We start from the raw sequence: 15,319 nt of genomic DNA on the forward strand, positions 1-15,319 counted from the left end.
ATATGCAGACACCTAAACATTCAAAAAGCATTCACTGACCGTACAGTATGTGTTGTCAGGCGTGTGTATAGATAGGTAGAGACAGAAAAATCGTTTATTATATTCCCTTCCCTCGAGAATTTTATAGAGTATTGTAAAGACAGATGTGAGACAATGAATTTAAGCACAGTAGGAAAGTTGGTGTAATAGAAGAGTTTTGAACAGGGGAATAACAATAAAATGGTGTCAAGAAGGTTAAAGTAGGTATGGAGAGTAGAATGAATGAGACGGACAGCATCTGGAAATGGAGTCGTCAGAAGGCTACGGCAATTCTCTAGATGTGACCACAAGAACACATTTCCCCCAGCAACTCTTCCAGCCCCCATCTGACAGGTGTTTTTGGTCTTACTTGGCAACTATCCATGTCGATTCACCCCACAACAGAAGCGCTTTTTTTCCAAAATCCTGGATGTGCCACTGAAATTCTGAATCATTCATTCACTGATTCATACTTACTTTTGCTCAAGAAACACCCATTTCCTGCCTACGACGTGTCTGACAGTGTCTGACACTGGAGAAACAAGAGCAAATGAACGAACATGGTATCTGAGTTCAAGAGGTTTACGAATCGCCATCCAGTTGAGGAAAACTTATGTGGGGAAAAAAAAAAAGAAGAAGAACACTGAGTGAATGGGAGAGACGGCAGGGAGAAGGGAAGAGAGGACGGACGTGACAGACACTTGATAATGAAAGGGAAAGCATCTGTTTCAGAAACTGTCTCTCATAAAACTTCTTTGAAAATAAAAGACAACTTACTACCAATGTAGTGGTATGTCAGCCTGAGAAAAGTCAACAAAAAGATAATTTTTCCTCTTTTCTCTGCCTCAGAATTTATCCCGTGTAACTCCCTCATCAAAGAAAAATGACTCCACCAATCCAGTGCATAACATCTGGCTTTAAGGTTACCCCAAGGGGCAAAAAAGTAATATGCAAAGAGGCAGAACCGCAAGCTCATATCCTGGGCTTTTGAAAAGACATATGATTTCCCCTGACATAGAGCAGCTGAACATCAATGACAACAAAAGTAAACAATATTTCAATCCATTTATTTAAGTACCTGGATAGATGTAAATTAAATTTCTGCAAAAACAGAAAGATAAGGAATACCTCTTATAATCGGAGAGGTTAAAAACCAGGCAACAGGACTGGATCTCCTATATGTTGTTTGAAATGAATATTCTATAGGCATTCCATTGCCTCTTTATACAATAAAACCTGTACTAAGTAACAGAGGCAGAATGGCTATACTTTCCCTTGATAATCCTTTTGTGACGTCTCATTGCTCCCCAGGGATGCGCATCCCATGTCCCCACGCATAGCACACAGATGCCCAGCCCTGGTACCTTGATTCACGCTGGCGGTCTGTGTCCCGCTGCCCTCCCTCTTCCCACGGCTCCCTCCTGGAGTCCCCGTCCTGAACTTCTTCAGGTAGTGCGGAACCTACCAACCACGGCGGTGGCTTGTAAAACACCATCCCCTCTGTGCAGCACCATGACACACTGACATATTGAACTCTGTCATAAGAACGACGAGCAGAAAAGTATGGTTTTATTATATGCACCCAATATAGAATCACAACCACTAGCACGCGTGTTCACACACACAAAACAAGCTGCTTGGCTGTTTCTGAGTTTTCTGTTAATATTCATTTGCTACTTGTTCATTCATTGTATCATCTGCTAGCTTTTGCTAGCAGGCAAGTCGGAGCCAGTGCCAAGGGCTTAAGGAAACTGTACAGAAAAAAAAAAAAAAAAACAACTAAGGGAATTCTATGCATTTCCTTAATTTTATTTAAAAAGGGACGAAGGGAGAGCATTGCTTTTATGCCTGTAACAACTTAATGCAACTAATGGACCAAACTGGCAGAATTCAGAATTGGATGGCCATTGCATTCATTACTAGTGCTATTAGCCCTAGGTTTTCTGGGGCTGGTTTCCCAAGCGAAAGCCTACATTGCTCACACTCTTCTCTAATTCATTTTCTTTTATACCATGCATTTAATATCTCAATAAAAAAGAGCAAATCTTGTGAATCTTGGCTTTAACAACAGCTTCAATTGGTTGAGACTAACCCTGACCACCAATAATATGATATAATTTGTAAATGTACCTGAATTTAATTAGCGCTATGAGGCTAGTGTGCAGGAATCTTCATTTATCTTGAGATTGAGCTTAACCCACAGCCTGGAATCTTTCACACGAGCTTAGGTGCTCTCTTCTGGTCACTACCTACAAGTGACTCATTAAGATTCCAAGGGGGAATCCCAGAAAGTTTCCAGGTATATTTCACTCTATTTTAAGGAAAGATATCTAAAATTGGTATTGGGATATTCAGGGATTTGGGAACGCTCTAAGGTCTCAGAGGCGACACCTTGGGAATGTCCATGATCTTAATTCCTGTACTGTACTTGTTCCCTTTATCCCACACTCATGTGGTCTACAGCTCATTTATAAAACAGGGGGATTGGCAGGTGATAAAAACATAGAAGAAACTTATTAAATGCTGTATCAGTTGTTGATGGAAAATTCAGTTTTTGAAAATATGTGTAACTTGCCCTATAACTTGCATTCTATTCATAAATACAGGTGCCAGGACTTTGCAGTGGTGTATTCCCTGCTCCCCAGTCTCATCATGATACTTAAATTACAATGAATTTTTTTTCTCTAGTAGTCAAAACAAAGCACAGACACTTTTGTATATGGTTTGTATGATCTTTATACACCACTTTGATGCTCCAGCTTTACTTGGTAACTATTGCCAAGGATCAACAGAGATTTGCAAATGAAGGGCAATTTTCCCCAACTGTTCCTCCTGAATCACGTAAAATACATTTTTCCTCCATAGCCGTGGTCGTATGGTAATAAGATGATAATGCAACTCATAAAATACAATGCAGTAATCCAACTAAGTGCAAATAATTAGATTCAGTCCTAGCATTTGAATATGTTATGTTTGTCCACACTTAAATTCAAATCTTCTTTACTTAGAGACTAATTTGTTAATCAGTCAAGTCACCCAGGCTAGAGAACATATCTATGAGAGTAAAGTTCTTATGTTAAATGTAGACATCTTTATTTTCTCTGCTGACTAATTCAATATTCATTATGGGTATAAAGGAAGATTTATGGAAAATAAATATTCTGGAATACAAGAACAGTAATAAGGAAGAGAAAGAGAAGGGCTAACGCAGATTAAACGTTCTTGGCCAACCGTTACGCTGAGCACATTAAGTGCTTCAACTGCTGTAGCCCTAGAACACTCCTAAATATTACAGACACTCTCTCACCTCCATTTTCACGTGAGGGGATGGAGACACACACAAAGAGCTAACAAACGGTGGCAAATCTCAACTATCATGATTATTACCTCCCTAAAGAAACTTAGAATGTTTCTACCACTTTCTTTAAAACAAGAGCATAGTATATTCCAAACAACAAACTGATTATTTCCTCCTGCGTTAAACCTCAGTCTCTCAGGCACACATTTACATGCATTTTCTGTTAGTATTTCCAGTGATATGTACAGCAGATGCTCACACCTGTGGAAGTTATTTTTATGCACTTAAGTTTATATTCACTTATACCTTTCTTCTGAATCTTTCCCGAACCTACCATATTTCCTTCTTATCCTGAAGTCTATGATAGAATAATTATTAAGGATTTAATCAGAATTGTACATAATGGGCAATCCAGTATTTCTATGCGTGTTATTATTACTGTGGTTATTATTGTGTCCTAGCAGCATTCTTCTGCCTTTAACTGTGGTATTAGCTAATGACTCCGAATCCCTTTTTTATATTCTTTGCACTCCAAGACTATTTAAAAATGTTTCTATTACTTACCCTGTTGCAACCCGCACTGGACTTACTTGTATACTAGTATTTATTTTCCCGTGACACCTCCCTTACTGGATCTCACAGGATCTGCGCTCTGGAGTTCTGGGTTCTCTTACAGGATGGGACTTCTGGAGTGGGTTCAAAAACAAGCTCTTTCATTACAGGACTTGAGGTCTTGGATAAGTAGACAATTACTTCATGTCCATTTCTTGGTGTTCTGTGAAATGAGGTTACTCCTAGGACCCACCTCACACAGTCGCGGGGAGGGTTAAATATTCACGGCACTTAAAACAGCCTCTGGCACAGAAACAGCCCGGCCACTCCTGCTCCGCTGCTACTACTGTACCATTTTCCGTATAAGCCATTTTAGCACTGCCCCTTTCTCAAGCCCCTGCCTTAGTCAGTTCAGGCGGCTGTAACAGAAATACCACAGGCTGGGTAGCTTATGAACAATAGAAACCTACCTGACGGCTCTGGGTGCTGGAAGTCCAAGGTTGGGCTGCCCAGCGTGGTCAGGTAAGAGCCCTCTTCCAGGCTGCACACCTCTCACTGTGTCCTCACATAGCAAAAGGGGCCTGAGAGCTCTGTGGGGCCTCTTGCATGAGAACATTAATCCAGGTCATGAAGGCTTCACTCTCATGACCTAATCAGCTCCCAAAGGCTCCACCACTTAGTACCATCACCTTGGGCATTAGGATTTCAATACGTGAATTTTGGGAGACACAAACATTACAGCCATAGCATCCCTTCAATTCTCATCTAATCCCTCTGTCTCAACAGATGACCCACCCATCTTCAGTTTTCCAGAAAAAATAGAGGCCAATGGGATCAAACTTTATCTTCTCACCACACTCCCCTCAAACTAAGGGACCTTATCTCCTCTTTCCTCCATCTTAGAGGAATGCCCTTCTATAACTTCCTTCACCTTTGCTCATAAATCTTAAAAGGAAAGAAATAACAAACAAAAACAACTCTCCTGTAAGTTACTGATTTCCTCCCTTTTACGGTCATAACTCTTGGTTTTGTTTTTCTTTTTTTCCACTTTAAAAAATTATGTAAGTTTCAGGTATACCGCATTGTAGTTCAACATCTGTATAACAAACAAAAAAACTCTCCTGTAAATTACTCATTTCCTCCTCTTTACAGTCAGGATTCCTGGGTTTTTTGGGGTTTTTTTCACTTAAAAAAATTATATCACTGTCAGGTGTAACGCATTGTAGTTCAACAACTGTATACACTACAAAGTCATCACCACTGTAAGCCCAGTACCAGCCATCACCATACAGCTGACCCCTTGCACCAATTTCAACCAGGCCCTCAGCCTCCTTACCCTCTGGTGACCCTATCTGCTCTGTGAATCTATGAGTTTGCCTTTGTTCAATTTGTTCATTTGTGTTACTTACTTTTAGATCCCACATATGAGGGAAATCACACAGTATTCGTCTTTCTCCATCTCTACAGTCAGGGGACTTGAAGGGGAATCTGCCCGAATACTTTCCCCCCAACATCTTCGCTTCCATTCATCCCTCAGTCACTGGAGTCTGACGTTCCCTGGAAGCACCCTCCTGAAGCTGTCCATGGGCTGTCCAGTGTCATATTTTCTGGACATTTCCTGTTCTTTATTAGAGCGAACCTCTTGGTATATGCAACATGGCTGGATCACATCCTTCTTTTTGTAATGCTTGATTCTTGGTTTCCATGACGCCACAGCTGTCCTATCTGTGTTTTCACTTTCCATTTCTTTTACTGGACTCTTTCTCCCCAACTTTAAATACTGATATTTTCAACTTTCTCTCTTGCTTATTCTCTTTTCAATTTTATACATCCTCATGATGGTTTCAATTTATCTATAAGCTAACATTACAGATCTCTTTTCTAATTGTGGACCACATACTTAAAAACACACTGGACATCTCCACAGAGTCTTATGAAATCCACCTTCTAATCTCTCTCAGGCCCATTTCTGGCTCTTCATCCCTACCGTAGGAGGGAGGATAATACAGTGAAAGGAGCCAAGGACTGGGACCCAGGCTATGTTTCAAAACCACATGCCATCTATGCTGGTACACAGTCTCGATGGAGACCCCTATCATCTCCGGACCTCGGTTTTGTCTGACTACTGTAATTGGACATAATGACACCAAAACCATAGGATGCTGGTGAGAATTTAACGAGTTAATGTTTGGAAGGGACCTAAAACAGTGTTCAGAACTCAGTAAGCCATCAGTAAGTATGTCTTCCTCTCACGTAGAACAGGCTTTTACAGACCGTCGTGTGGACTGAAACAGTGGCTCCTCGTCGGACGCTCCGGCTCTACTCCCGCCTCCCTCAAACCCCATCTTCACACTGTGCCGAGTCAGGTTCTAAACCCAAATTTTATCAGCTCGCTTGCCTACACGAACTGTTCCGTCAGCTCCACAGTGCCTGAAGGATGAGGTCGATTCTCCGAAGCTTCCAGCACGGGCCCTCGTGACTCCTTCGCCAGCACCTTTTCCTGCTAGACGACTGCACTCCCTGGTCCCTTAAGTCGCCTGCTGGTTGCTGAAAGCCCCGTGTTCCCTCAGGCTGCTGTTTTCTGCCACCTCTTCTTCGTCCTTCACTTCCCTCTGGTCGACCTGGTAAATTTCTAGTAACTTTTCTGTTAAGATTCATCTCACGTGCGTCTCCTCTCTGACATTTGTCTTGAGATGGTAAGATTAGTCCTCCACTCCCATCCTAGTTACGCACCCTCGGGCTGAGTTCTTCTTTCACTGGATTGACATCATTCCTCTACCATCTCATCTCTCTTTCTCAGAGTTTTATCTTATCACACCTGTAGTCTCACCTTTGATAGAAAGTAGACACTCCCTAATCATTTGCTGAATTACTGAAAGAATAAATGGTTCTATTCAGCCCATCATAGGTTCACAATACACTTACCTTTGTATCCCCTGCATCACTTAACACTTGTAAGTATCTCAAAATACTGGCTAACACTTACTGATTTCTCACTGTGTACTAGGAATAGGTTTAAGCGTCTTACTGCATTCATTTAATTTGCTCAATAACCTTCTAAGTGCGGTTCCAAGGGTTCCAACGTAGAGAAGCTGATACATTTTCTTAGATGGAATAGCTTAGATTAGAAGCAGTCAGTTAACTCCAGAGCCTGGACTTTTGACCACTGTTCAGTATTTTGATGACTGTAGGAAGTATACGGTTTTTCAAAAAAAAAAAAAAAGCAATTGTTTTAAAAGCTATGAGTATATATGTGTCATGATTTACCACAGAAATATTTTTTAAAAGACAACATGTTCTTAGCTTCTAAGAATTTTTTTTCAGTTCCAAATTGAATAATTCAGGTTATCTCACCAACTTTAAATCCTTCCTTTTATATAGAGCCTCCAAGGAGTCAAATAGTTGGGAATATATTAACTGCAGGATTTAAATTACATGGTGTAGTTTAACACAAAGAAATTAATTGAAAAAGTTTTAAGAAAATCATGTTCTTCTCCAATAAATGTTGCTACCTGGGGGCAAAGAATAGCTAGAGGGTTTATTATACTTTTTTTCCTAAACTAATCTGGGATTTGCTGTAAATAATATATGCACCTACCATGCTACCCTTTCATTTTTTAAATTCTATATAAATAGAATTTTTTAATTCCATACAAATATAATGAGACTTCTGATTAAATTTCTCTGGAATAATACTCTCTCATGTTACCTTTAAAAAGACTTCCTCTCTTTTAAACCCTATTCGGGAATATATTTTCTTGATGCAAATTTATATGATATAGCAAGACCTTATTATAGTGAACTTAATCTTCTGTCACTTGTGAATAGCATTTATGTTGAAATAAATGGTATTTCAACATAGCTGTAAGTTTATTCTACAAGTCTCCAGAGAGAATTTTCTATATTAAGTATATTCCAAAAAGAAAACAAAACAAACGAAAAACGCTGTCCTCATTTACAATAAAGTAAAATTTTTAAAATGCAACTTCATTCAATTAACAAAAGGAAAATAAGCAAAATATCATACACAATATCTTACAGATACTTTCATAAGGAAAACAATTCCATGTACTTCTAATACTGCTGATGATAAATATCTCTTTCAGTATCTACATTTCTCTGTGGACATTTGGAAAACAATAAATTCTGAGCTTTATGATAGGCTGGTTTTTCTTCTAAATCTACTCGCTGTCAAGGCTGATAATATAAGGTGTGATAAATCTAAAATTTAACTCAGAAGTATCTTAATTCTGTCAACATTGTAGGAAAAGAAATGCTTCCGTCCTACACAATTTAAGAAACAATTCCTCATTCTAAACCATCATTTAAAATTTTTCACGTTTCCATTCATTTGCTTACTAAGCTTCCCAGAGGAAATATATTTGCTATGAGCCTACTGGTGAAGAGCCTACAAACTGAATATTTTTTGGAACTCAGGTCATCGACTTATTACTTAAAACAATGCTGCTCCCAGGACTGAGTCGGTGCATCACGACAGCAGTAAGCAATTCACTGGTTAGTCCATCGTAAGAAATGATTTTAAAGCACTACCTAAGTCATACATTTATAGCACAATATACAACTTAAATACTACTAAATACCTTTTATGAGCCAAGAACTCTGACAAGGGCTGGGATAGAGAACCACGGGAAATTACATTTTAGAGGGAGAAGAAAGTCCCCTTTCAGTCATTCTCTCGTTTGAATCTAGACAAAGAAATCTAATAAAGAATGTAATTATAACATAAGTGCCTCAATTCAGGAAGGTTAATGGATCCACTGGCTATCAGAACAAAGGGTGGCATATAATTAGGAGCAGAATGAATCCAATAAGTGCCTGTTTAGATCCTTCTCAGGATCCAGGACTCACACGTCTGCAGTTGCTACAATTTGCCAAGAAAGTTTGCTATTGCCTTGTTAGTGGTCAACAGCACAAGTGCCCATTATTCAGTACCTTTAAACAAAAAGTCTGACATCTGTGTTAGGCTTTCTACAGTAGTGAATGCTTTATTAATAACTGCAGCCATGTACCTTACACCAAGAGGAGTAATAATTCAGATAAACTTAATCATCTTCGCAACAGTGTCTAAACATGAACAAACCGCCAGTTAAGGTAAGTTGGGATTTACACTACGTCTTCTTTTCTTGACTGCAACTTTCCCTGAGCTGCTTCTAAGGCAGTGGCCCTGGGGTGCGCAGATATAAGCCACCTGGCGGTAACCGTCTCTCCACCTTCCACCGAAGAGCCATGTGTCCAACGCAGTGGACTGCACCCAGGCCCTGCTAGTGTTAACTATCGAAGCAGAGCCTCTGTTCAGCTCAAGGATCACCCTCAACTATTAGCTAAACATGGAAGAAGGCCACTTCCACCTGAGGCTCCCTCACTTCTTCTTAGTTAGGATGAGGGGCCTATGGACGCCAATGGCTGGGCACGGCCTCTGTGCCGGTCTGCACGCGACGTGCTACGGAAGGATACATGCGCACGCTACCTTCCAGTCTGCACGCAACGTGCTCCGGGAGGACAGACGCGCACGCTACCTTCCAGTCTGCACGCAACGTGCTCCGGGAGGACAGACGCGCACGCTACTTTCCAGTCTTCGGGAGCTTGTCAGCTTCACCCATGGGCTTGTGCATTCAGCAGCAGAGATGCTTCTTCCATAGTCTGAGGTAAGTTTACCAATTAATCTCTTATTTAATGTGTGTGCCAGATAAAGTGAGCAAACAAAAAGTAGCAACAAGTCCTCGGTGAGAGTGGTATTTCCAGATGAGTATTTACTTGTATCAACAGAGAATGCTGAAAGTTTCTACTTATCACATTTCTCCAATGTGGCAGCAGAAGAGGGCTCTTTGACGTGGGATTCTGAAAAGCTGAGACCTGTGCTTACCGTATTCCTTCTATTTTCAATGTTAGGGCCAGTGTAATTTCTGGTCAAATGTGATTTAAGTCATTTTACTCTCCCTTTGAAAACTCTCCAATGGCTTCTGATCTCACTCAGACCCTACATGGTCTGACCCCCATTCCATACTGGACCCTAACCATACTGGTCTCACCAAGGCTGTTACCGCTACCTAGAAAGCTCTTCCCATAGACGTCCAGGTGGCTCAGTCCCTCATTTTCTTCCAGTATTATTCAAATGCTTCCAATTCCTTCTTCCTGCTTAATACTTCTCTATAGCGCTTCTCACCACTTAATATAACACCCATTTTATTTCTTTTCTATTTTCTCCTCCTCTTCTAGAATACAAGCCCCATGCAAGCAGAGATTTGTCTCTTTTGTTCACCGATGCAGCCAAGCACATGGAAAGTATTAAAGTATTTGTGCAATGAATGAATACATAATTTAACTTACTACAGAATATTTCACTCTTGCCTAGCCCTCAGTCTGCACCTGCCACTGATACTACCTCTGTCTTCCTTAGTATGAGGATTCTCTTCATGGCTTCAACTTGGGTGCTTTCCTTCCAGGAAATGCATCTATATTCCAGGATTGAATACAACCATGGACTGGAACAGAAGCAAGGAAAGCATGGACAAGACTATTGCAGTAACCTGCTAGAGAGATGGTAGACGCTTAACACATGTGCTGTAGCAATGGACACGGTAAGTACTGGTGAGACTCTGGGTGAATGTTCAGTATACAGCAAAAGAATATTGTGGTGGATCATAACGGGAATCTGAAGAAAGAGGGAAACTGAGGCTGATTCCAAGACCACTGGCTGAGGAAATGGAAGAATGAAGCTGTAACTTACTGAGGACTCACAGGGAGCAAGTTGTGACCACAAAGTTGCATGTTTTAGACACGTAAGTGTGAGCTGTCTGTTAGGATATGAAAGTCTAGAATTAAGGCAAGAGGCCTGAGTTGGGGATATACATTTGGAAGCATAAACATATTGACAGCATTTAAAATCAAGAGACTAGAGTGAATGTAACAGGAAAGGGAAGCCCAAACAGAGCGTGAGCACGTCACTATTTAGGGGACAGGAAGCTGAGAGAAACCAGCAAAGCATTCTGAAATGAAGCAGCTACTGTAGTTCCAACTTTGTGACCTGGAAGCCAAAGGAAAATGTCTCAAGAAGCCGGGGAGTGAACAGCTCCGTCAAAGCTGCTGTCTCAAATTAAAATGACTGAACAATAGGGATGTCAGCGATGATCTTGAACAAGCATTTACATCAGGTGATGGGGGCAATAGAAAACAAAAACGGATTGGAGTGGGCTCAAGAGAGAAGGAAAGGAGAAGAAATGGAAACCTCTCTCACGGACAACTCTTGAAGTCTGACCGTAAAGTAAGAGAGCAAAGTGTGCCTGGATGTAGAAGTAAGGATAACAGAAGCTTTAACGGTTTTCATTTGCTTTTTTAAGATGGAAAAAATAACAAATTTATAATCTGATGGAAAGATCCAATCGCCTGGGAACTACAAATATATTCATAGAACCATATGATAAAAAAATGTCAGAAATAGAGCAAATGTAAGTGAATGCATAGTAACAGATTACTGCTTAAGTTAAATACAGTGAGCCCAGATAATGGAAGTCTGTGAAGCTATCTAACACGGTGTAGTAACAGAACATGTGCTGACTTGGAAATATATTGGTAAATAAACAAAAGCAGGTTACAGATAACATGCATAGCATAGGGCCTATGATATCCAAAGCACGAAGCCTTTATTTGATGTTTAAAATGTGTACGTGTGTTTGATGAACCAAAAATAGCACAAAAGATGTATATTAAAGAGTGTCGTATGCATGGTGGGATTATAGGTAAATTTTACAGGTAATTTTTCTTCTCTATTTTTTATTGTTTACCTATTATTTTCAAAATTTCTGTAGTAATCACACAACATATAACATTTAGAAAATGCTTAAATTGATATATCTGTGTGTGCATGTGTGTGTGTATAATTTTTGATTTTTTTCCCCTGCACACTACACTCCAACTTGTTGCTTTAATCAGATTGAGTTAGTATTTTTGAGAAAAATCAAACGATGCCTATACTCCTTTCTGTATTATTTATGTATATACAGTACGATATACACAAACATTGTTAGTCATGCCATGGTATCACCTTAAAATGCTTTCAAAGAGCTTTCCAGTATAATCTAGCAATGGTATTAATTTTTATTTTTAACCACCACTTGATCGAGGACTCTTGGGGAACTGCCAAAATTAAATTTTAAAAATTAATGGTATATTTCCAGGTTCTTTCAGCGTCATAATGTTGAAATCTTTTCTGCCACAGCATCACTGTTTACTTGCTCAGAGGCTCTATCAAGCAGTAGTCATGAGATGTGGAACAGCAGTCAGACAGCCATTCACAAACATTCATGCAAACCACATATACTTTTCCTACTTTAATAAGGAAGCGAAATATTAGGATGATTTGGGTAAGAAAACATGGGTTTTCAGGGTATGATCTGAATCATATTTTTTTATAATAAAGAAAAACAATTATGTGAAGATTCATTTTGCCATATTTTCAACTGGGGTTTCACACGGCTCAGAAAACTCCCACACAAGATACTTCCTGCCAAAGATAAATGAGTGCTTTATGACCTGTATGTGAACCCCAATATTGGACGTACGTTCAGAAAAGATGGTGCTAGTATTTTTATCCCTAACATTTTACTTAAAATTGAAAGAAACTTCCATTCCAAGTGGAATGTGTAATTGAAAATCCTAGGCAACACCACACTTGTCTATTTCTGATTCTGAGATAACTAAACTCTATACTTGCACATTATATCTACAGGCATATTTAATTGCTCAGACCCCACTGGCATTAGAGAACTAAATATAACTTTTATACTTTCATTTGAAAGAGGGATTTTTAAAGCTGAAGCAACTAAAACTCAAGACGATTTGGAAAATGTTCAAAGTTATACAGCTTTTTACTATCCACGTGTGGTCCAAAACCCACGTCTCCTGATGCAGAGTCTTGCGATTTTCACTTGTTTTTAACTGCCTGAGCTAAATGTAGAATTTATCTTATTTACTGCAAAGAAAGAACACGAGTACCCACTGAAATATGAGCATGTACGTGACTCTGGTCTCATCTTATGGCTTATTCTAGGTTGCCTGATCTCTGTTAACAACAAAAGAATAAGACCGTAGAATGGAACCTCTATGAATTACTGATTTCTTGACCTTCACTGAAAAATGCTATGGATAAAAACACAATACACGACATTGTGGACCAAAAATCCTAGATCTGTTTTTCAGATCACTCATCAAGAATATAGGCACTCGAGTCACATAACTAACAATTTTAGACAATGTGTATTTAAAGATATTTTAATGACCTTCATTTGAACAATCTGTAAGCTACAGACATGCAGTATCTTAAAATGTGATCCATTCACTCCGATACAAATTATCCAGGTAAATGAGGACATGCAGACAGTGTTTCCAGTTTAAAACCCTCTAATCTATATTCCGCACAGTCACTCGAGTGATCTTCCTAGAAAAGCAGATCTAAATATTTCACTCTTCTCTTTATAACGTTCTGGGGTTGCCCGATTACCCATTGGATAGAATCTACAATCATTAGCATGAAATGCCAGGCTCTTCCTGACCCTGCTCTTCACCTGCACTGCTGGACACAGCTTTATCCCACCCTGTCCTCCTTCCCTTGAACGCACCATACAATTCAGCAGCACTGCATTTCTGGAAGACCTGTCAGGTGTTTTCCCACAGTAGTCTGTGGTGATTACAGCCATACCACAAAATTATCGTGTTCTGGTTACTCCCTTGCCTCTGACACTAGACTCCAGGTTCCCTATTGGCAAGGACCAAGTGGCATTTGTCTACGTATCTCCAGGGCTTTGCACAGTAATTGGAACTCAAAGAATATATACTGAAAAAGTAAAATAAAATAAAAGTAAATTGGGACTAGAAAAAATTTCACTGATTCATCTGAATATCTCATTTTGTCAAGTAGATTTGTGTTGGGAACACAAATTCCAAGTCCCTTGGCATGTTAAAGCATGTCCACACTTGCAACTCCATTTAAACAAGTAACTAGATAAGATACAGACCGCAGTTTGCTGTTCCAAGTTTCATTATAAGGAAGAACCCTCATCGATGTTTCCTGCCAAAATGCAAATCTCCCCCATCCCATCCCAAGATTACAATGCAGTCACGCTGTGGTGTAAGAGTCATGAAGAAAAAAGAAAGAAAGAAATAAAACATATAAAGAGATCTCTTATCAGGTTTTCTGTGATAACCTGTATTTTGGCAATTCAAATATTTCCCTGCCAAGCACCTAGGTGTTAGATAAATGAAGATTTACTATTGTTTTATGCATTTAAAAGCCACTTAGTCAAACTACACTCATCAGTGCAATTAAATGGTGTCTGCCAACATGCAGGAAAAAGAGTCAGCAATTTTCTTTTTTTTTTCTTCCCAGCATTGCTAGATGGCTTTGATACTTTCTTCATGCCATCATCTACCAATGTCACTCACCAGTTAAAGTGATCAAAGGAAGCCGTGCATACGAAGAGAACCACTGTTAGCTGATCCACATTCAGATTACGTAAATAAGCATGTACTACCGGTGTTTAGCTAATTGTCCTGTTTCTTTCAGAAATGCAGAATGAATAACTGTGTAGGAGGAGCTGAATAAACATATATTACTCCACTAACATCTTTTTCCTTCCTTCTTTCAATTTTGTTAATATATATTTGTGATTGCAAATTACTCAAGCCGTTCAGGTTATGAAACAGTGGGTCCAGCTGACTTAAAAATATAGAACTATGCCACGCAGACTCTTCGCGGAAGCTCTTTAAAAGCTTCTATTATCTGCCGAAGAACTAATGCACTCCCTTAATTGTGCCTGTTGGGTGATCCAGCACAAGCGCTGAGGAATTCAGGCCACAGAAAAATGCAAGGCGGCAAAAAGGACATTCGCTCAGCAAGAAAGGTTGCAGAAGCCCTATGACAAATGAGACAAAGCAAGTCAAGTAATAATAGAAGAGCTTTTTGAACATTTTCAGTAATTTGGTTATAACTAATTCTAGAGTGCATTAGCAGAAGATTCTTAATCAGACCCTACTTCTCCATTAGAGAGACTAATTACAGTGTGTCTTTTATTGGTAGATTTATTTTTCCTCCATAAAAAAAGCTTAGCAAATATAAACTAATTTGTCTGCATTTCCCTTAGCCCAGACCTGTGTTTTCTGAGCGACCTGATGCTGTCACATCACAGACTGCACACACAGAGGGCACTGTTCACTAAATAATCTCCGTTCTGTTGGCAACCGATTAAACCAAATCCACATTAATGTGAGATCGACTCCCATCCCTCAAATGTAGTGTCTGTTGTAAAATCTTGTTTTCATAAGTCTGGTTGAATTCTGCTATCTTAATTCCATTTCTTTTTGAAAAATTACTTTCAATCTGAGTGATTTATTTTCCTCTTGCTGAATCTATCTGTTGCTCGGCCAGTGATCTGCTTA

This window comes from Grampus griseus (genome assembly GCF_964374135.1).
Source record: "Grampus griseus genome assembly, chromosome: 21".
NCBI lineage: Eukaryota > Metazoa > Chordata > Mammalia > Artiodactyla > Delphinidae > Grampus > Grampus griseus.